At 46.0% G+C, this 20,936-nt stretch overlaps 1 protein-coding gene across 3 annotated transcripts in view; it reads left to right on the top strand.

The window, feature by feature from the left end:
* The first annotated feature begins 382 nt into the window (after window positions 1–382).
* ATN1 (atrophin 1) overlaps window positions 383–20,936 on the top strand; it is a 41,816-nt gene continuing 21,262 nt past the window's right edge. For all 3 annotated transcript variants that reach the window (XM_075903634.1, XM_075903623.1, XM_075903631.1), the window contains exon 1: window positions 383–718. The gene's annotated coding sequence lies outside the window, so the exon portion shown is untranslated. The remainder of the gene's footprint in view (window positions 719–20,936) is intronic.

Raw genomic sequence — 20,936 nt, 5'->3', positions numbered from 1 at the left:
CCCCAACTGTATTTTGAGCCTCACCCGAGTTCCCCTCCCTCTAGCACGGCTCCCCCTGCCCGCTGACTGAAGGGACGCACGGTTAGGCCGCTCCCCCTATTCCTAGCCCTGGGTGTCTGCTTTGGAGGAAGCTGGGGGGGGGGGACTCGGAGCAGTTTGGAGCACCCCGGGGGGCGCACGCACCCACAACTAGCCTGCGGGGCAGGGCCTTGTGCCGCCCGTCGAGCAAGCGCCCCGCTGAGGCTCGCCCCCGCCCCCCTTTCCAGCCGTATCGCTCTCCCCTCTTCCTCTCCTCCCCCCACCCACTCACCCACTCACTCACTCCTCGGGCTTTGCCCTCCCCCCTCGCCCGTCCCCGGCGCGGCTCCCGCGCGCTTCCCCCGCCCGCTCCGGCCCCTGCGCTCGCGCCGGGCTCCGAACAGAAACATTTTGTCTGGCGGGAGGTGCCCGCCGGGCCGGGGCGGGCGCGCCGGGGGGTGACGACGCGGCGGGGGCGCCTCGGAAATGGGAGGCGGCTAAGGGCGGCCGGAGCGATGGGCGGGCTGGGCGGCGTTTGAACGCGGGGTGCGGGGGCTGCGCTGCTCCAGGGCCCCGCGGCCATCGCCCCTCCGGCCGCCGCCGCCCCGCAGCCGGGGGCCGCGCCGAGGCAGGAAGGGGGCGTATTTAGCGCCCCTCCCCCAGCCCGCGCCGCCAGTCGAGCTGCTCCCGGGAGCCTGCGGTGAGTCCCGCGCCTGTCATTGTCCCCCACCCCACGCGCGCCGGGCCCGCGGGACGGGGGAGCAGAGCTGCGCGGGGGAGGCAGGAGCGCGGGGCCCGCCCGCGGCGCTGGGGGTGGGGGGCTGGCGCGGGAGGCAGGGTCCTGCAGCCCCGGGCGGGCTGGGGCAGAGCGCGGCGGGGCCTGGGAGGCTCCCTGACGCCCCCCCAGCAGGGGGCGATGGACAGGGGCTCGGGCCGGAGCTAGCGCGGCGTGACGTCACCGCCCCGGGTGCTCGCTGGAGCAGCCCCCCGCCGCCCGCGGAAAGTTGGGCAGGGGGCCCGGGCGCGCGGGGGTGGTGCGTGGGGGGGGTGGGCTGCAGCGGGGTGGGGAGGGGCGGCATGAGCCGTGCGAGAACAACGCTGGAAAAGCACCAGGCAAACGTGTTGTGTTACTGGGATGTCTCCACCTTCTCCTGCCTCCGATCAGCCCCGGCTCGCCCTGGCGAATTCCGTGCCCCGGATTGTCTCAGCTCTTGGTCCCTGCCCAGGCGTAGCGTGGGGGGAGGCAGAAATGATTGTTCGGTCTCTTTGGAGAGCTGCTGAGTCCCACGGGATTTCTTCAGGGGACTAGGCGCAGGAAGGTTTGCCAGGCTCCACCCTGGTGGGATCCCACCACCACCAGCCCACTACTCTGAACTACTTCCAGAAAAAGCCACCAGGGTGCTGCCAGTGCACCTGAGCACAGACAACTGGCCTGCAAGTGGGTTGTCATCCATTCCACTTGGCTAGGATCTCCTTGTTTGTTATAATGGCTAAGCAGTTACTGTTGGGTTAGTCCTGGGATTGATCTCTGTTTCCCATGCTGTCCTCAATGGTTTATCTGCAAGCCAGCCACCATATCACTTGTGTTCTGTGGGCCATAGTTTGCGGTAACATTGACCATTGTTGCCCAGCGGGTTACTGTAGTTCTGAGCATTTGGTCACCATTGCACAATCAATTTCACTATCATTGCTTGCATTTGGATTGCCTTTTATGTTGGTTATTGAGTGGCTACTGTTTTGGCCATTTTTTTAACATTATTTATCATGGTTTTTTCTCTTTGTGACTGGCTTGGTCTGTGTGTGCAGACTGTTGAGTAGCCAAATTATTACCATGAGATTATTCATTGCTTCACAACCAATAAATAGGGCTTTCCCAATTTCACAGCTATGAAAAATGCATCACAGGTCATGAAATCTGGTGTTTTGTGTGCTTTTATCCTATATGATACCAATTTCATGGGGGAAGATGAGTTTTGCAAACTGGCGGTCTTAACCCCAAAAAGAGTTGCAGGGCAGGTCACAAGGTTATTTTAATGGGGGATCATGGTTTTGCCACCTTTATTTCTGCGCTACCTTTAGAGCTGTGCAGGCAAAGAGTGATGGATCAGGTGCCCAGCTCTGGAGGCAGAACCTTACTAGCAGCAGCACAGAAATAAAGGTGGAAATAGCATAGCATGCCGTCCTTCTGCACTGCTGCTGGCAGCAGCTCTGCTTTCAGAGCTGGGCTGTCCATCAGCAGTCACCAGTCTCCAACTGCCCAGCTGTGAAGGCAGCTTTGCCGTCTGCAGCAGAACAGAAGTAAGGGTAGCAATACCACAATCCTCTCTCCCCTCCTTTTGAGTCAGGACCCCCACAGATACAACACTTTGCAATTTCAGATTTAAATAGCTAAAAAAAAAATTTACGATTTTTAAAATCCTATGAATGTGAAATTGAGCAAAATGGATTGTGAATTTGGTAGGGCCTTACTAATAAACATTCCTCTGTCTTGCTCTGGTTATACAGCCTTTTATCTTTATCTAGATCCTTCTTTGTTATCCCTGTAAGAAGTACCTGCATTTGAGCAAGTGGAGGAAAATTCTTACCCATTGTTACAGGGCATATGAAGGTAGTCAAATTATTGAGATGAATTAATTTGAGGAATTTCACTCTCTTCTCTCTCCATGAATCTTCCTTGCCCAAATAATTATTTTCATGTTACTTGTGACTAGAGATTTTGAGTGTAAATGACTAACTATTTAACTGATAAGCAGATGCTTATTGGTTAATGGTGTCGGTTACACTCAGCAAAGCCTCCTCCTAGGGGTGAGCAAGAGCTGCCAGCTTCGTTGCAGCAGTGAAATCTCCTCCCCAAGAGCTGGGTCAGCATGGGCTGGCAGGCCCACTCTCAGGGAGGCTTCTCAGTGGGCCCTGCAGTATAAAGCTTAGGTTTACACGCAGAGCCCGCAGCACGGGGAACCGTGTAACTGCTGAGATTTTCAGCAGTTACACGATTACCCCATTACATGATTTTTAACATCCCTACTTGTGACTTGTTTGTGTAAATAAATGTCAGCCGTTGCTTGCTCCATTCCTGGACTGGATGATCTGTTCTTTCTCCACAGAAGGACCCCTTTTCCATTTGTGGTCTTTGGGAAATTGTTTGAATTCTTGGCTGAGCTTTTCAATATCTCTGTGAAGAAACATCCAATGATAAGGCTGTCACCGGAGGCAATAAAACTCACCTAAATATTTGCAAATTACATGTCATGAATTCTAATGATAAAATTTGCTGATCCTTTCCTGCTGTAGTAATCCCCCTTCCTGGGGTTTGCACACCTCAGATAATACTGGCAGATGGTTCTTATGCCCTCACCTTAGGGCTTGTCTGTATAGAGTTACATTGGAAATTTAGTGGACATAGTTATACTGTGATAACTCCTCATGTAGACATTTTTATTCCAAACTATGAGAGTCCACACATGGAATTCAATCAGTATAACTATAACAGTATAATACACAGTCCCCAGAATTGCACTGATTACTTTTTCAGCTCTGTCCCATTACAAATTCCTGTGTGATTACATTTCTTTGGTTTCTTTTTGTTGCTCCTACTCTACAGGCATCTCCTTTCCGTTGAGAATCTGGGTTTCAGATTATTTCTCCTCAGTATGTTAGGTGTATTTGTCCAGGCTTTGTTGTTTCCTGGCCATCTCTCTAATTTCTTTTTGCCACGTGAACTACTAATTTCTAATTTCTTTTTGTCCTCTGTGGGTTTGTGGCCATTTGCAGTTTAATATCATTAGATACCCAGCTACAAGGTACCCTAGAAGTGTTTTTTAATGTATTTATTACTTCATCTTTGCTGCATTTTCTTAAGGTGGAATTTTACTAGTGAAGCAGTAACTTAGTTTTACCTTTACAATAGAAAAAAAAAGAAGTATAAAATATCAACCCTTTGTAAAATTCTTAAAGGTCAGTAGCCTGAGGAGAAAGTCAAATACTCTAAGTATGAATAAAATAGAGAGTGCCTATGAAAAAGAAGAAGTTTTTTAAAAAAACCTCCTGGGCCACTTTCAGGATGTGGCTTCCGTGCAGAGTTAACCCTGGTGATCTTCTCAAGGTCGGCCTACCTGGGTGTGAGCAGCCACATTGCCAAGCTGTACTTTTGTTACTTTGTGCTCACTGGAACTGCATTCACCCACATGTGTTGCTAGGACATCTGGGGGCATACCCTAGGATTTTTTTTGTGCTGCAGCAAGTTGAACTGCTCTGTGATTAATTCCCTATTAATTGTGGGAGAATTCATCTGCCCTTCTGGATACAGGAATAATTGTGGGAAGGCACCGGAAGACTACAAGCACTTAGTGATTTATCCTGCATCCTTGCAGCAATGTGGGTGGGTTACTAGTTCAGGTGAAAGCCTGTACTTCCATCTGGGCCAAATATCTCAGGTTGAAAATGCTACTAATCTTGACTGAGGAAGGGGTTGTATGTGTATGTGTGCAGGAGGAGGTTTAGGGACAACACCTGAATAAGAGCTTTGGTTAACGCCTCAGTCAACACATGTCCTCATAGGTAGTCTATAACAGGTTTCCTTTGACTACAGTAATTTGTTACTATATGGTATCATGTGTGCAACTCTGTTACTCTCTCCCATGAGATAATTATTTTTGATGGATTGGGATGCGACAATATTTATCCCTGTAAACACAAGAGTAACTGCTATGCCATCTTTGGGTCACTTTACCCAGTAATACCCTAGCTGGATTTTGCTGAGGGAAGGCTGGCAGGTGGTGCCTCTCTTCCCTCATATTCATTGCCCAAGTGATTGATGTCATTCATCAGGGATCAGTTTAGCTAGGAAGTTTCAGGCTACCATGATTCTTTGTCTAACAAGTTACCTTTTGAGAATTGGAATTTCATTCAAGGATAGCCCTTGATTTTTTTTCCTTCTCTCTGTATTGGGGATCAGTGTAGGATTAGTGAGTAATTCTCCATATTTGGAATCCAGGGCCTCTCTGGCTATGACTCTTCCTGCGGGGGAGTAGATACTTGAAACAGCTTTACTCAGTTATTCCATGAGTGTCCGGACTCTCTGGATGGCATTTTCATCTACAGTTAGACAAAGGTGAAAATAAGCCAGTACGGGCGGGTATGGCATACAGGTAAGAACATGGTCATAGTAGATTTTTCTCTGCACAGTGCTGCCCTGGCAGATCCAGCGCTAGGAGAGAGCTCTACCAGTGCTGTACAACCACCTTCACAAGGGGAGTAGCTACCAGTGCTGGGAGTACAGCTACACTATCACTTTATAGCACTAGGGGGTTTCTCATACCCGTGAGTGAGGAAAGTTTCAGAGTGGAGAGTGGCAGTGTAGATGATCATATCAGTAAGAAATCTAAGTTACTTTCACCCTTACGGTTAAGTCATGATTGTTCATTAAACTTTTCTTGTGTGGGAGTTGCTGAGGGTTAGCCCAGACCATGTCCTTACAAACTGATTTCGCTCAGGACTAGACCACAACCATCCTTTAATATCTTGGTGATTAATAGCAATCTTTGTGTTAAATTCGTATATTTTAAATCTTGAATGGACCATTATGACCATGTATATGATCTCCCCCTTGCCCAGCAAAGGATGTAGTACAAGATCACAAAGAGAAAACAGTTTCTTGCCACTTTAACCAGAAAGGACACTCTCTAAATGACTTAGCCACCTGCATTCTGCTACAAAGACCTTTTACATCTGCACTTGAAAGGGAATCCTCTGAACTGTCATTCATGTTAAAATTCTGATAGAAATGTAGCCGTGTTAGTCTGGGGTAGTTGAAGCAAAATGCAGGACAATGTAGCACTTTAAAGACTAACAAGATGGTTTATTAGATGATGAGCTTTCGTGGGCCAGACCCACTTCCTCAGATCAAATGGTGGAAGAAAGTAGTTACAACCATATATACCAAAGGATACAATTTAAAAAAATGAACAAATATGAAAAGGACAAATCACATTGCAGAACAGAAGGGGGATGTTAAAATTCGACACTTGTCAACAAGGACTTAACAAGACTTTGAACTTTCTCACCCATTACCAAGACAGTTTCCCCAATTATCACCTGTAATACCATTAACTCACAAACATCCCACTCTCCCTACCTTTAATATCAGCAATTCACAGACACTTACCTTCCTTCCTCCCCCTTCCCACCCCCCCCCCCGCATCCCCCTTCTGTTCTGCAATGTGATTTGTCCTTTTCATATTTGTTCATTTTTTTTTAATTGTATCCTTTGGTATATATGGTTGTGACTACTTTCTTCCACTATTTGATCTGAGGAAGTGGGTCTGGCCCACGAAAGCTCATCATCTAATAAACCATCTTGTTAGTCTTTAAAGTGCTACATTGTCCTGCATTTTGCTTCTACTTGCCTAGTGATTCCTTCATGAAGACCATAACTTCTGGTTGAGCTAGAGCATATCTTTTAGATAGACATGCTGCCTTCGTTTAAAGATTTCAGATGATGGAGAAATCCGTCACTCTCCTTGATGAACTGTTTCAGTGGTTAATTATCCTGACTGTTAACAAATTGCACCTTATTTCCTGTCTGAAGCTTCAGCTTACAGCAGGTGGAACTGGTGTGCTAGATTGAAGGGGCCTTTGCTTTCAAAAATCTTCTTGCCATGTGGATACTGACAGACTGTGATCAAGTCACTTTTTAACCTTTTTGATGAGCTAAATAGATTGAGCTTCTTAAGTTTCTATAAAACAGGTTTCCCAGACCTAAATTCTTTCTTATTGTTCATTTCTGAATAATTTCTAGTGTCTCAACATCATTGCTGAAGTATGGGCATGACTATTTCACTAGTGATCTCATCAGTGCTGTGTACAGTGCTAATTGCATCTCCCTACTGCTACTCAATATTCTTCTGTTCACACATCCATGGAATTCATCAGCCCTCTTAGCTGTACCATCCGACTGGGAGCTCATGTTCAGTTTGCTATTCACTATGACCCACAAGGCCTTTTTGGAATCAGTGCTTCCCAGAATACAGCTTCTCTACCTGTGAGTGAAAACAAAATTCTTTGTTCCTTGATATATGACCTTCCATTTGGCTGTATTAAAACACGTGAATCTATTTACCAAATAGTCCAGATTGCTCTGTATCTGTCTGTACTTACCATTTTTTTCCTCTACCAATCTTTGTATCATCAGCAAATATATCCAAGATTGTCCATCAGACAGTGCCTCCTTTAGTAATAGTTTCACCCTGAGATAGACCACAGTTGACCCTTTACGTAAGCCTTCAATAAACTGTTTGATGGCCCATGTACTCACTAATAAAACATCCTAGTTATTTTTATGACTCCGCGCTCATGTGTGAGTGTTTTCATTGGGTTTAGGGGCAGGCCATCTTTGTCTCTTGACCTCCTTTGTTAGGTGCAGTGCAGTGGTTTTGCCCACAGGTTTTCAAACATGCTTCATGCAGATGTGGATGATGGTTATTCAAGGCAATATCACAGTTGCCAGTCTGGAAGTGCTTCTGTAGGCTACTGTTTCACTTGCACTGGCTACTGCTGTCCCAAGTGCCTCAAGGGATGATGGTACCACTCAGAGATAAATCACAGGTGTTCATTAGGCAGCCTGTCTAAAGGTGATAATGACTGCCAGGTTTAGAGCATGATTGCCTACCATGGTGTCTTTTTATGGCAGAAAGTTTCACTCAGGGTTAGGCCTTGGTTGCTCCAAGAATGTTGCCCAATAATTTTTGCCCTTTGCATTCTGTCTTCCACAGAGCTTCCTTCTGCCTGATGTGCATCTGTGATATAATGCTGAGTGACACCCAGTGGGTAACTGCATGATGGACAGCTGTGACTAAGGATGTTAAATTTAGATTGATCAACTAATCGAATAGTCAATGTAATTTGCATCGACTATTCAATTGGTCGATAAGGGTGCCTCTGCCTTTGAAATGTAGCAAGAGTACTGTGTGGAGCATGGGGACAGTGGGAACGCAAGCAGTCCCCTGCTGGCCCCGTGTTCCCTGCTTTTGAAATGTACAAGGCTACGTCTAGACTGCAAGCCTCTTTTGAAAGAGGCTTTTTCGGAAGATACTTTCAAAAAAGCTTCTTTTGAAAAAGAGCGTCTAGACGACAACCAGTACTTTAGAAAAAGCACAGTTTGCATTACATAGTGCCTTTTTTCAAGAGAGCACTTTCAAAAAAAGGTGTTCTTCCTCATAAAACAAGGTTTTCCACGGTTGAAAAAACTGTTCTTTCAATTTACTTTTGAAAGAATGCGGCAGCACTCTAGACGCAGGGGAAGTTTTTAAAAAAAAAGTCCACTTTTTTCGAAAAAACCCCTCCTAGTCTAGATACACCCCAGGAGTGTAAATTTCAAAAGCAGGGAGCATGGGGCACTCCCTGCTAAGGATGTTAAATTGCAGTTAATTGACTAGTCGAGTAGTCGATGGAATTTCCATTGACTACGTGATTAGTCGATAGGCACTTCCCGCATTCCTCCTTTAAAATGTACAAGAGCCCTCACTGGGGCTCTTGTACATTTCAAAGGAGGAATGCGGAACTCTGTGTACAGCCCTGGGCCAGCGCGAAGTCCCACTGACTCTGGGCTGCACGCAGGTGCCTTCTTTGAAATGTACAAGAGTATTCAGTGGGGGCTCTTGTGCATTTCAAAGCCATGGACCCTGGTCTCCCCAGCTGACCCCGGGTTCTGGGGAAATGCCACACGGAACCTGGGATCTGCTGAGGAGTCCCCAGCTAATCCCAGGCTCCACAGCTGCCCCTTTGAAATGCGGAGGCAGTGTTTTAAAAGGGCACCTGCCGCATAGCTGATCCCGGGCTCTGCTGTGTGATGGCTGCCCCTTTGAAACACCACCTCAGCATTTCAAAGGGGCAGAGTCGTGGAGTCTGCCCCCAGGTTCTGTGTGGCATTTCCCAGAACCTGGGGTCAGCTGGGGACTGATTCCAGGTTCTGGGGAAATGCCGCAGGGAGCCTGGGATCAGCTGGGGAGTCCACAGCTGACCCTGGGCTGCACGGCACTACCCCTTTGAAATGCTGAGGTGATGTTCCAAAGGGGCAGCCGCCGCATAGCTGATCCCTGGCTCAGCTGTGCGACAGCTTCCCCTTTAAAACACTGTGGAGCCCATTTCAAAGGAGTCCCCAGGAGACCCTGGCTCCACGGTGGAGCAGCGCCATACAGCTGAGCCACAGATCAGCTGTGTGGCATCTGTCCCTTTGAACTTCACTTTGCGGTTTCAAAGCAGCAGTGCCACACAGCTGATCCGTGGCTCAGCTGTATGGTGCTGCCCTGCTGTGGAGCTGGGGTCTCACAAAGGCATCTGGGAGGCGGGGGAGTTGACTAGTCGACAGACTCTCCGATAAGCAAATGCTTATCTTGATAGTCAACTAGTCATTAACATCCTTAGTCCCTGCCTGCTTCATGCTCCCCATGCTTGCTTTGCCTTTGAAATGTCAAGATCCCCGAGGCCCTTGTATATTTCAAAAGTGGGGAGCCCCGGACCAGTGCGGTGTGGGAGGGAGAGGTAGTGCAGGACCATGACTATGTTCTCCAGAGAAGACCTCTGTTGACAAACATCTGTGGCATAACTGTAACTGGAATCATCCCCTTTATAGTCCTTCCTGGGAGGCTGTTATGGCCTAACCTTGATTTCAGCCATTCACTGGGCACTGCTGGACAAGGGACCTCTATACATTGAGTCACCAGCTTTTCTTCTGTGAGTGGGGTTTGGGCTCTCAAGAATTTAGAGGGAAAAGAGTTGTTTTTAATTTCCTAGTGTTGCCAACCAAATAAGAGGCGGGCACAGGCTTGATTGTATCATGTGCCCTATAAGAGAGAGGTGTGTCTGCACCTTCTTTGTAAGACACCTAGTAAAATAATTCCAGCTAATATATGGTATTGCATAGGGCAACTATCCCTCTCCAGCTTTAGGTACTAGCCGGGCAATGGCAGGTCCTTGGTTAACAAAGACTGATAGGTTCCATGTTTCTGGTTATTAAATCCTGGCTGGTTGCTGTCAGTTCTGAGGTGGCAGAGATTTTGGATACCCCCAACATCCCAAAGTTGGTCTTTGCTTTGGTACTCATCTCCCAGGCTCAGGTACCATTTAGGCAGGATGACGCCAACTATTGCTGCTTGCAAAAGGTGTATCTTGTTCTTAGAGGGGGAGGTGGAGATGGGTGAGGACTCTGAGGCTATGTCTACTCTACACATTTTGCTGGAAGAGACAATGCAAATGAAGCGCGGATTAGCATTTTCTCATGCTTCATTTGCATAATCTCTTCTGATCCGTTTTTGCGCAAGGGGTTTTTGCACAAAAATAAGCAGTATAAACATTTCCTTTTTGCGCAAAACCCCCTTTTTGTGCAAAATTCTTATGCCTCAGAAAAGGAGGTATAAGTATCTTGCGCAGAAAGGAAACGTCCACACTGCTTGTTTTTGCGCAAAAACGGATGGGAAGAGATTATGCAAATGAAGTGCGAGAAAATGCTAATCTGTGCTTCATTTGCATTGCCTTTTCCGGCAAAATGTGTAGTGTAGATGTAGCCTGAGAGAGCTGGCAGAATCTCTGTTGGACTTATGGCAAATTGATGAGAACTTCAGATAATGACTGTGCTGTGACTGAGGCCGTGAAAATGTAGGCTCACAGCACTTACTTTAGGAACATTCCATTTGGTTGCCCCCCAACTCCAGGTTTAGGGCCAAAGCAGGATCATTCCCCATTTTCTGTTTCATATAAGATAGTTCATGTGCTTCTTTGCCTTGGCTCATCTCTCCTCTGTCCATCTAGTTCTTCACACTTATCCCCCTGCAAATCCCTCTCCCACTGGGGTTTTGTCCCTCAGGCACTTGCAGAGCGTTCTCCCTCAGTCATGGCTTTAGTGAGCCTAGTGGATTTTACTTTTTGAATCAGTATCTGGTATTGAACCCTTCCAGCCCCCTGAAGTTTTCTGTGCATCTTCTTGGAGCTCCCTCTAGTTTGTCACTATCTTTCAGGAACTGAGGAGTCCAGAACTGAGTATCGTATCCCAGGTGGGGTCTCCCCACAGTACCCTCAGAATTAAAAATATGTATTTATTTTTCTGTATTTGGGGTGAGGGTGGGGAATGATATAGTCATATATGACTCTTTCTATTGCACTAGTATTCCTGGGAGACGTTAAACATCAGCCACTAAAGTTAAACATTTTAAAATTGAAAGATCTGGATTACTTGCATCCAAGAGTTTAAAAAGAGTTGGCTAAGGAGCTTGCCGCAACATAAATGTTGATTTTTAGTAAGACTTGGAATACTGGGGAAGTTAGACTGGAAGATATTAAATATTACACAACATTAACTAAGGGAAAATAAGATGACTTGGACAATTATAAGCCTGTCAGTCTGACATCAATCCAAGGCAAAATAATGGAGTGGCTGATTTGTTAATGAAGAACCAAAGGAGGGGCATTAATTATTATACCCATTAACATGGAAACTAGATCTGTCAAACTAACTTGATATCTTTTTTTATAAGATTATAAGTTTGATAAAGGTAGTAGTGTTGATGTAATATATTTACACTTCTGTGAGGCATTGATGTGATACCACATGACATTTAGATGTAAAAAACCCTCAAATGATATAAAATGATATAAAACATAGCACATATTAAGTGAATTAAAAGCTGTCTGATAGGTGTCTAATAGAAGCATCTTGAACAGGTGAGTTTCTGATGGGGCCCCACAGAGATTGGTTCTTGGTCTTATGTTGTTGAACATTTTTATTAATGACCTGAAAGAAAACACAAAATCATCAGTGAGAGTTTGCAGATGATCCACACAGAGCGGAAATGGTAATGAATGAAGAGGACAGGTCGTTGATACAGAGTGATCTGGATCACTTGGTTAACTAGGTGCAAGCAAACCATATGCTTTTTAATATGGCTAAATGTACATATTTAGGAATAAAGAATGCAAGCTGTATAGCTGGACTCTGCCTTGGGAAACAATGAGTTGGAGCAAAATTTGGGGGTCATGGTCAGGATGACACATGAGGTAGGACACAGGGGGCACATGCCCCCCAAAAGCTGTGAGTGAGAAGGGCAAGGGACCAGCCAGCAGCCGAGCCTCTGGATGGCGCTGGTGTTAGCAAGGGGACCTGGCGCTCACAGCACGTGTCCCCGCCCCCGCACTCACCAGCAGTGGTGGAAAAAGCGAAGCAATGTGGCCCAAGTGCTCTCTGCATCGCTCAGGGTGGGGTGGGACTTCCCCAGTACTCACCGGTGGAAAATGGAGCAACGTGGCCAGGGGAACAGAATGAGCTGGAACTGTGTTGCTCTGCTTCTCACACCACTGCTGGTGAGTGCAAGGGGACCAGACCCCCACTGCCAGCACAGGCGCCCAGCCCTGCTAGTCACCTTGGTCGCATCAATTGGGGAAGAGGCAGGTTGGAGGGGGGTTGTCCTGGCTCTTCCCCAGGCTGGGGGAGTGTCATGCCCGGTGGCCCCCCGAGTACCTCCTCACCAGTTGCCACTGGTCATGGTTGGTGATCAGCTCCCAGTGTGATGCTGTGTCTGAAAGGGCTAGTGCAATGTTTGGATGTATAAATGGGGACCTTGACTAGAAGCAGAGTATTTTACCCCTGTATTTGTCATTGGTTCAGTCATTACTGGAATCCTGTGCATAGTTCTAGTGGCCACAGAACAAGAAGGATGTTGATAAATTAGAGAGGGTTCTTCAACAGCCACAAAAAGGAACAAAAGATTAGAAAACTTGTGTTGTAGCGATATAGATTCAAGGAGCTCATTCTGTTTATCTTGATAAAGGAAAGGTTATGGGGTGTCTTGATTACGGTTTGAGTCCCTACACAAGAAGCAAATATTTAATCCATCTAACAGAGAAAGGAATTGCACGGTCCAGTGGCTGGAAGTTGAAGCTAGACACATTCAGACTGCAAATAAGAGGTCCATTTTTAGCAGTGAAAGTAGTTAATAATTGGAACAGTTTACCAAGGGTCATGGTGGATTTTCCATTAATGAACATTTTAAAATCAAGATTGGATTTTATTCCAAAGGGTACATTTTAGGAAATATTTTGAGGGAGGTTTGAAGACCTGTGCTACACAGCGGGACAGATTAACTGATCACCATGGTCCTTTCTGGTCTTGGAATCTAGGAATCCATAAAAATAATCTTCAGGTTTTTTGGGAGTGAAAAGGGAATGACTATACTGAATGCTGATCAAGTTAATGTGGAGGGGAAGGATGGAGTATTGTGGCTTCCTTGCATGTGGACTCATCTTGGCCTGTGATTGAGTTTTGAGTTCTTGTCTTCAATATATGACACGTAGCTGTGGATGTACTAGTAACATCCCATGAAAACAACATCCCACATAGTCAACACTAGTAAAGAGATGCATCATAAGTCCATAAGCAGAATGGAAGGCCAGTCAAGGGTGGATCAGCATCCAGGTCACTCCCACAGAGCCAGTCATCTGATGCCTAAATAGAACTTGTCCATGACTTCTACTGGCCTTCCTAAATAAGTGAATTAACAGTGGTCTCTAATTGCAAAGAAGGGTGGATACAGGGGGCTACAAAAGAGTACTGGGTTATTTATTATAATAATATGGCATCATTGCAGCTTTAGAGGTCAGGGTTGGTTGAGTGTTGCAATTATAGTACAGCTGTTCCCTGAGTTACGAATGCGTCGACTTACAACCGTTCATACTTACGACCAACCTCCCATTAAGCCCATTACAGCCAGTCCCCGAGTTACGAACGTGCAATCCATGCTTACGAACAGTGTGGCCACATTTAAAAGCTTGTATTCTAACTTACAAACAAATCGAGTTACAACCAGGTGTTTGGAACATAACCCATTCATAAGTTGGGGACTACTTGTATCCTTAATGGAGAATTTAGACCCTGATCCTGGACTGAAAATACAATTAGTGGATTGTTTCATCCATCTGGACATCTACTGTGTTGTCATCCACCCAGTTCCCAGAGAATACCTTGCTCTGTGAACACAAAATGGTTGTTCTGATATTTTCAAATAAATCTGTTAGTTATAATCATTTTTAAATGTGTTCTTAATAATTATTTTATTGTAAATCCAATCTACTTTTGGTGTCACAGAGCAAATTATTTCTACTTCCACATTGTAACTAAATCTAAGGCATGGGCTACTGTTAACATTTATTAATAAAGTGACTTTTATATATATTAACACATTTAGTCCTTTTTTTTCTACTTCATAGTAATCATCAGCAAATAGTTTGTTCTCAGTTATGTTTCTCTTTGAATTATAGCTTTATTTTAAACAATTAAGTTTTTAGTCCTAAATATGAAGAAAATCTTAAAGGAACAAAAAGCATAACCTAAGTGTAATGGATATGGCATTAGCTGTCTGTGTTTGCAGGCAGCCTGAAACATTTGCTCTTAGGCTGTGTCTAGACTACATGCCTCTGTCGTGAGAGGCATGTAGAATAGACACATAGGCAAAGTCAAATGAAGCCGCGATTTAAATGATCGCAGCTTCATTTAAATTTACATGGCTGCCGCGCCGAGCTGACAAACAGCTGATCAGCTGTTTGTCCGCTCAGCGCGCTAGTCTGGATGCTCCCCTGCCGACATCAAAGCCCTTTGTCGGCAGCCCCATTATTCCTCGTGGGATGAGGTTTACTGGGGCTGCCGACAAAGGGCTTTGATGTCCGCAGGGGAGCGTCCAGACTAGCGCGCTGAGCGGACAAACAGCCGATCAGCTGTTTGTCGGCTCAGCGCGGCAGCCATGTAAATTTAAATGAAGCCGCGATCATTTAAATCGTGGCTTCATTTGACTTTGCCAAAACAACAAATCTCCATGGCTCCGTCGACGGAGTCATGTAGTTTAGACGTACCCTTTAGTGATCAGATTACCTCTAGTCATATTAGTGGGGTTTTTAACTTTGAAACCTGATGGTGACATTTAAATAGAAATGCTGTTAATTATTTTACTGATGGTCATTCAAATAGAAACATCCAGGTAATGAGTGGATTTAATAATAAAAATGGTTGTTTTGAGAGTTGCAGGAATTAAAACTCTCAAGTTTGTCTGCAGTTAAAATGCTACAGCAGCACAGTCATGCTGCTGCAATGCTTCATTATAGACACTATCTATCTTGCAGGAGGGCTTCTCCTATTAGCAGGTGATTCACCTCCCTGAGGGATGGTAGGTCAGTAAACAAAAGAATACTTTGTTGTCCTAATGCAGTCTACTTGAGGACTTAGGTTGTCTTAATTACACTGCTCAGGAATGTGGATTATTCACATGCTGAGCAACTAATTTTTGAGTGTAGACCTTGACCTTAATGAAATATAAATAATAAGGGGTATACTCTTCAAATGTGTATCATTTACTCTTTGAGTACAGAATGAATTTTGTGACAATCTACAAGTACATTTGTTAATTGGTTTGAGGTTAAAACATTTTAAAATTATTCCTTTCTAAAAATGTTTTTGGTGGCCGAACTTTTTTTGGATTCTTCTAGTAAAGAAGAGTTTGTAGACTGAGAGTAGACTATTTATAGAGTGTTTAAAAATCTAAAATATGGGTTATTTGATAACTTGTGTGATCTTGCAAAGGCCTTGGGCCTGTCTACACTGAAAAGCTATATCAGCATAATTGCATCCATTGAGGTAAGAAAAAAAAAAAACCTACCCCTGACCAACATACCTCTGCTGGCACAGCTCCGTTTACATTGGGAATTATGTCAAAGGAAGAGAGCTGTCAAAATAAGGTACCTTAGGAAGGTGATATTCCTACAAGAACAGAAAAGCCCCTTCTGCTGGCATAGGCCATGGCTTTGTTCACACTATCATGGGCATCAATCTAAGTTACGCAATTTCAGCTCTGTGAATAACATAGCTGAAGTCGATGTACTTAGGTCTTGCTTACCATGGTGTCTTCACCAGAGTAAATGGACAACTGATGCTGTCCTGTCAACTCCATTTACTCTTCTCGTACTGGAGTTGATGGGAGAACGCTCGGCGATGGATTTATCATGTTTATACTAGACGCGATAAATCAAGTCCCTCTAGATCGATTGCTGCCCATCAATCCGGTCTGTATGCAGATGTACCCTGCGTCTCCGAATAGGAGATTGTGCCAGCCCAGCATAGCTGTGGCAGTATTATCTCTGCAGTGTAAATATAGCTGTACAAACAAATTGATGGCATTTCTGTATTTGGGCTGGTTTACACTGGGAATTTATATTGGCATTGTTATGTCTCTCACAGGTGTAAAAATCCCCACCATTGAGATATGTAGCTATGCTGACCTAACTCTGGTATAGACTAGGGATGTAAAAATATGAAAAAAATGTTAATAGTGCAATGGTAACCAATACAATTTCTATTGGTTACACAGTTAACCACTCGTGGGGCTGCCATGGCTCCTGGTCCTCCAGGATAGCTGGTGCTCTCAGCCCTGCTGGGCTGTTGAGGCTGCTGCGGCTGCCGCAGTTGCCAGCAGCCCTATTAAGAGTTTAACCAGTGCCAATAGGCATAAACTTATCTGTTAACTGGTTAAACTCTTACATTCCAAGTAAGATGTAACAGAAGAATTCTTCCACCTCGGTGAGAGAGACAGTAGTTAGGGTGCAGGACTACCTGTGCCAACAGGAGAGCTCTTCGTGCCAAAGCGGGTGGCCTTCAAGCTGACGTGTTAGTGACACACCTGCAGCGGCGCCACTGTAGTGGTTAAAGTGTAGACATAAACTTTGTCTTTCTCTCTTTCAGTCTTTCTGTAATGCAGTAACTTCTGAACGCCATAGTCAATTCCCGTTTTGAGGGCACTGGTCAAGGTATCACTGCTCAGAAGCCTGTTGATTTTGGGGAAAATCTGAAAACCCAAAATGGGGAAATGTGGGACAGGTACATGGAGCCTCTGCTATCTGCTTAACACCATTATTAGCATCTCTGCAATTGTCTACAGGTTTGATAGGGATGTTGCTGGAGGGTGTCAATTGCTGCCTCATCTGTCTCCTTCCCAGTAGAATTTAATAAATGAAACCCTCCATAATTAACTATCAGATGAATAACAATGAGGGCAAGGGGTGTGCACACCGCTCATGGCAATGGGGCACTGTCTTGAGGAGGAGGAATAAATGGGGCACACAGAACACCAGGGGTGGGTAGTAAATGGGGACCCTGCTATGGGGATGGGAGACACACAACTCTCATGGAAATAGGGAGAAATGAGGGAGCCTGGGATAGGAGAATGGGGGTATTTAGAACACCTAGTGGGGGAGAAGAGGGGAAAGAGAAATGGGAGCACCCACTGATCCCCTGACATGGGGGGAGAGGACAAAGAAACTTGGTATAGGGGAAGGTAGATGTGGGAGGCCCACTGTACTCTTGATGTGGTGGGAGATTGGTGGCATCTAATAAAGATGAATATAGGCATAGAGAGCACTTGCCATGGGGAGGGAAAAGAGAGCATTGGGGAAGTGAAAAGGGCAGGCATACAGGGCCACTGGCATCAGGGGAAGTATTCATGACCCGGAGAGGAACAAGTGAGGACTCAGTTTTGGCTGGGTTGGGGGTTGCAGGGAGTCCTTGAAATAGAGGCACACAGGGATTTTAGGTGTGGGCGATGGAGGGGTGCAAAGTCCCTCCAGTGTATGCAGTGTAGTCAGCCTACATAAGCTACAGTGTATTAACGTCTTAATTTTGGTTTTATGAAGAGTTGTAACAATTTCAGTTTATGCTGCAATGGCATCCTATAATAGTTCCTTGTCAGCTGGTATTCTAGAATGAATATTGTGGTCGGTGATTGATTTTGTATCAGTTATTTTCAGTTGACAATGGGTGATAGTGTATTATTGCAGGACAAGTCATCTGTGCCAAGCCCACAGCAAACATGTTCTTCATCCACAGTTCAGCTAGTTGGGCAATTCCTCACTTCCATAGGTGAGCTGCAAGCAAGGGCTTCGCTCCAAGCTTGTCTCCTGGCTCTTGGAAAGTCTATAGGTGGGAGGAGCATTCCTGTCCTTTGGCCTGCCCAAGAGCTCCTCACCTGGCCCTCCTGCAGAACTTGGGAGACCTTGACAACTGCCCTCCAACTGGTGCTTCCAGGAGCCCATTGTGCTTCCCTCTGCTATCCCTCCTTCTCCCCTCCCCCCCAACAGCTATATCTTCCCTTTTGCCCCGTGCCCTTTTCTACTGGTAAATATAAGCACATGCACCTGTGTGTGTGTGTGTGTGTGTGTGTGCACACACATTTTTCAAGGGCAACAATTCTTTCATTTTAACAATGGCCTCCTCAGGGGTGTTCTTAATATTGTTCAGGTTACAAAGTCAAGCTCTCATAAGCTAGGAAATGTCAGAATTAAGATTGCCCCAATATAGCACTGTATGAGTATGTCTAGACTGCATCCATCTGTCGGCAGAGGAATGCAGATTAGGCAGGTCGACATTGCAAATGAAGCGGGGATTTAAATATCCCGTGCTTAGTTTGCATAAAATGGCTGCCGTTTTTGCCGACTCAGCACTTTGTCTGCAAAAAGAGGCAGATCTGTCGAGAAAGAAAGCATTTTTCAACAGATCCTGTAAACCTCCTTGCAGGAGGCATAAGGGATCTGTTGAAAAAGGCTTTCTTTCTCAACAGATCCCCCTCTAGACTGCCTCTTTTTGCTGACAAATCCCCGCTTCGTTTGCAATGTCAATCTGCCGACAGAGGGATGCAGTCTAGACATACTCATACAGTGTATGAGTTCAAAGCAGTGCTCAGATATTGACTCTGACACAACCTTTTGGTATTGTTATACCATTCCATAGATGGAGACGCAGAGAAAAGGAAAGTGATTTGCTTAGTGCTGGACACAGGATTACACTTGCTTAGTGCCTGATTCCCAGCCCTGTGCTTATACTTTCAGATTACACTGTGCTCTGCTCAAAGTGCCGAGCATGCCCCGCTGTCATTGACTTCAGTAGCAGTGTGATCGCTCCGTGCCTCTGCCCCGGGTACTACACCTGCCTTAACCAAAAACCACCCTTTCTCTTCCTGCAGTTCACTGCCTCATGCACATCTTGCAAATTCTGCTACACCTACACATCATTCACCACACACACACAGCATGTTCATCCTACATACTGAACGAGGCAGGGTCCTGTAGGGTGGGGGAATGTGATTGTGTAATTTAAAGGCTCTGTTGTTGTGTTCTTCTGATCTGAGTGGCCATTCAAAGCTTGGGGCCCTGGGGGTACTGGGAGTAGAAATAGGTGCTAGGTATTTCTTTGGTGTAGTTTTGTTTATTTACAAAAACTGTAGAAAGTTCTGTGTCTTTCGATGCAGAAAGATTCAAACATCAGGAAATGGCTTTTGCTCATAGCACCAAGAGCATTCTTTTCAGTCTGTACCCTTGGTCCACAGACTTCCTTCCAGGTTTCTTCCAGAGTCAACCATCATGTTTCAGCTGCCCTTTCCAGGCTGTGTGCCTCTCAGGGTACATCTACATTTGCAGTTGTGCACTGCTGTGGAGCTTCAGTATACACACTACTTCTCCTCTCAGGGTAGGCATTCACCTCACCAAAATACTTTCCTAATGTGGACAAGGCCTCAGTCTTTCCAGTTGAATGTTTTCTTCCCTGTCTCACCTCCACTCACAAAACCTGGTTGAACCTTCTGGCCACCGCGTGCTAGTTCCTGATTGGACTTTATTAGACTTTGTTTTAGCTGTGGCCCATGTCACTTATAACTGTCTTAAATAGGGGACTCATTCACCTGTCAGTTTGAATGAGATTTTACCTCAATCATAGTTTCACAGCTCCTAAGCATTTGACCTTTGCATCTCCTGTATCACTTGAGTTGAAGGTCTACCTGCACTAGCTTTTAACAGGGGAATGCTGTTTGTCTCTATAGACCAGCCCCTCCTACAGGCTGGTACAGAGAGCATCTCATTCCTCCCTCTTCTGGGGCTCTCTGACCCACCTAAGGACCAATTGGCTCTGGGTTCTTTGCATCTGCCACTTCCACCGAGGTGCATAACTTAATAGAGTGTCCCTAGAACATTACAGATTATAGTTCTAGAGAATCAAGGACAGACAGATTACAAGGCAAATATATTCCTTAGAAAGATAGGGGTAGAATAAAAGAAGGTGGAAAGAGGGAATTGGGACTATTAACTGAATAACTAACCAATCACACAGCAATAAGTGAGACTCCCATTAACTTAGTGGAAACTGGAGCAGGTCCTAAATGCCCACCTAATATAACAAAAATGCCCATTAGTCTCCCCACAGCTTTAGGTGGTTGTAGGAGTTGGAGCTGAATGAGAAGCGAATGGTGTCCCTGGATGGAAAACCCATAGATGTCCTGTTTGGGTGGAGTGGATCTGGGATGGATGCCTCAGGTCCTGCCAGCTCCCGTGGTTGAGGTCTCCTGGGGCCCACTGGTAGATAGTCATCTCAGGGGCAGTTGAGGCCCGTCTGCCCTTTTTGGTCTCAGGCCATGTGGCTGAGACACAAAAGGCCTTGTTCTCTCCCTCTGCTAAGGGCTTGTCTAGAGCAGAGGTTGGCAAAAGGGCCTTCGCGGGCCGCATCCAGCCCGTGGAGGCCCTGCTGCTCTCCCGCCCCCAGGCCAATTAGTGCCTGCAGGTGGGAGAGCTGCATGAAACTTTCTTCGCTCCGCCCCGGCCCTGTGAGGAGCCCGCGGCACTTCAAAGTGACACGTGCTCCTTGCAGGGTGGGAGGGGCTTCCCGTGTTCCTCCACCCCCAGGCCCTGATTTCCAAGCCTCTTCCAGGGCATGGGTGCCTAGTGGGAAGGGAGGACAAAGGGGCTCTCCCACCCCAGACCAATCATGGTCTGGGGGTGGGATGGCTCTGCCCCTTCCAGGGTGGCCCGGGTCTACTTCAAAAATTTTTGAAGTGGCCCCCAGGCAAAAATTA

Source organism: Pelodiscus sinensis, chromosome 1, assembly GCF_049634645.1.
Source record: "Pelodiscus sinensis isolate JC-2024 chromosome 1, ASM4963464v1, whole genome shotgun sequence".
NCBI classification, from domain to species: Eukaryota; Metazoa; Chordata; order Testudines; family Trionychidae; genus Pelodiscus; species Pelodiscus sinensis.
This window is presented reverse-complemented; position numbering and strand designations above follow the sequence as displayed.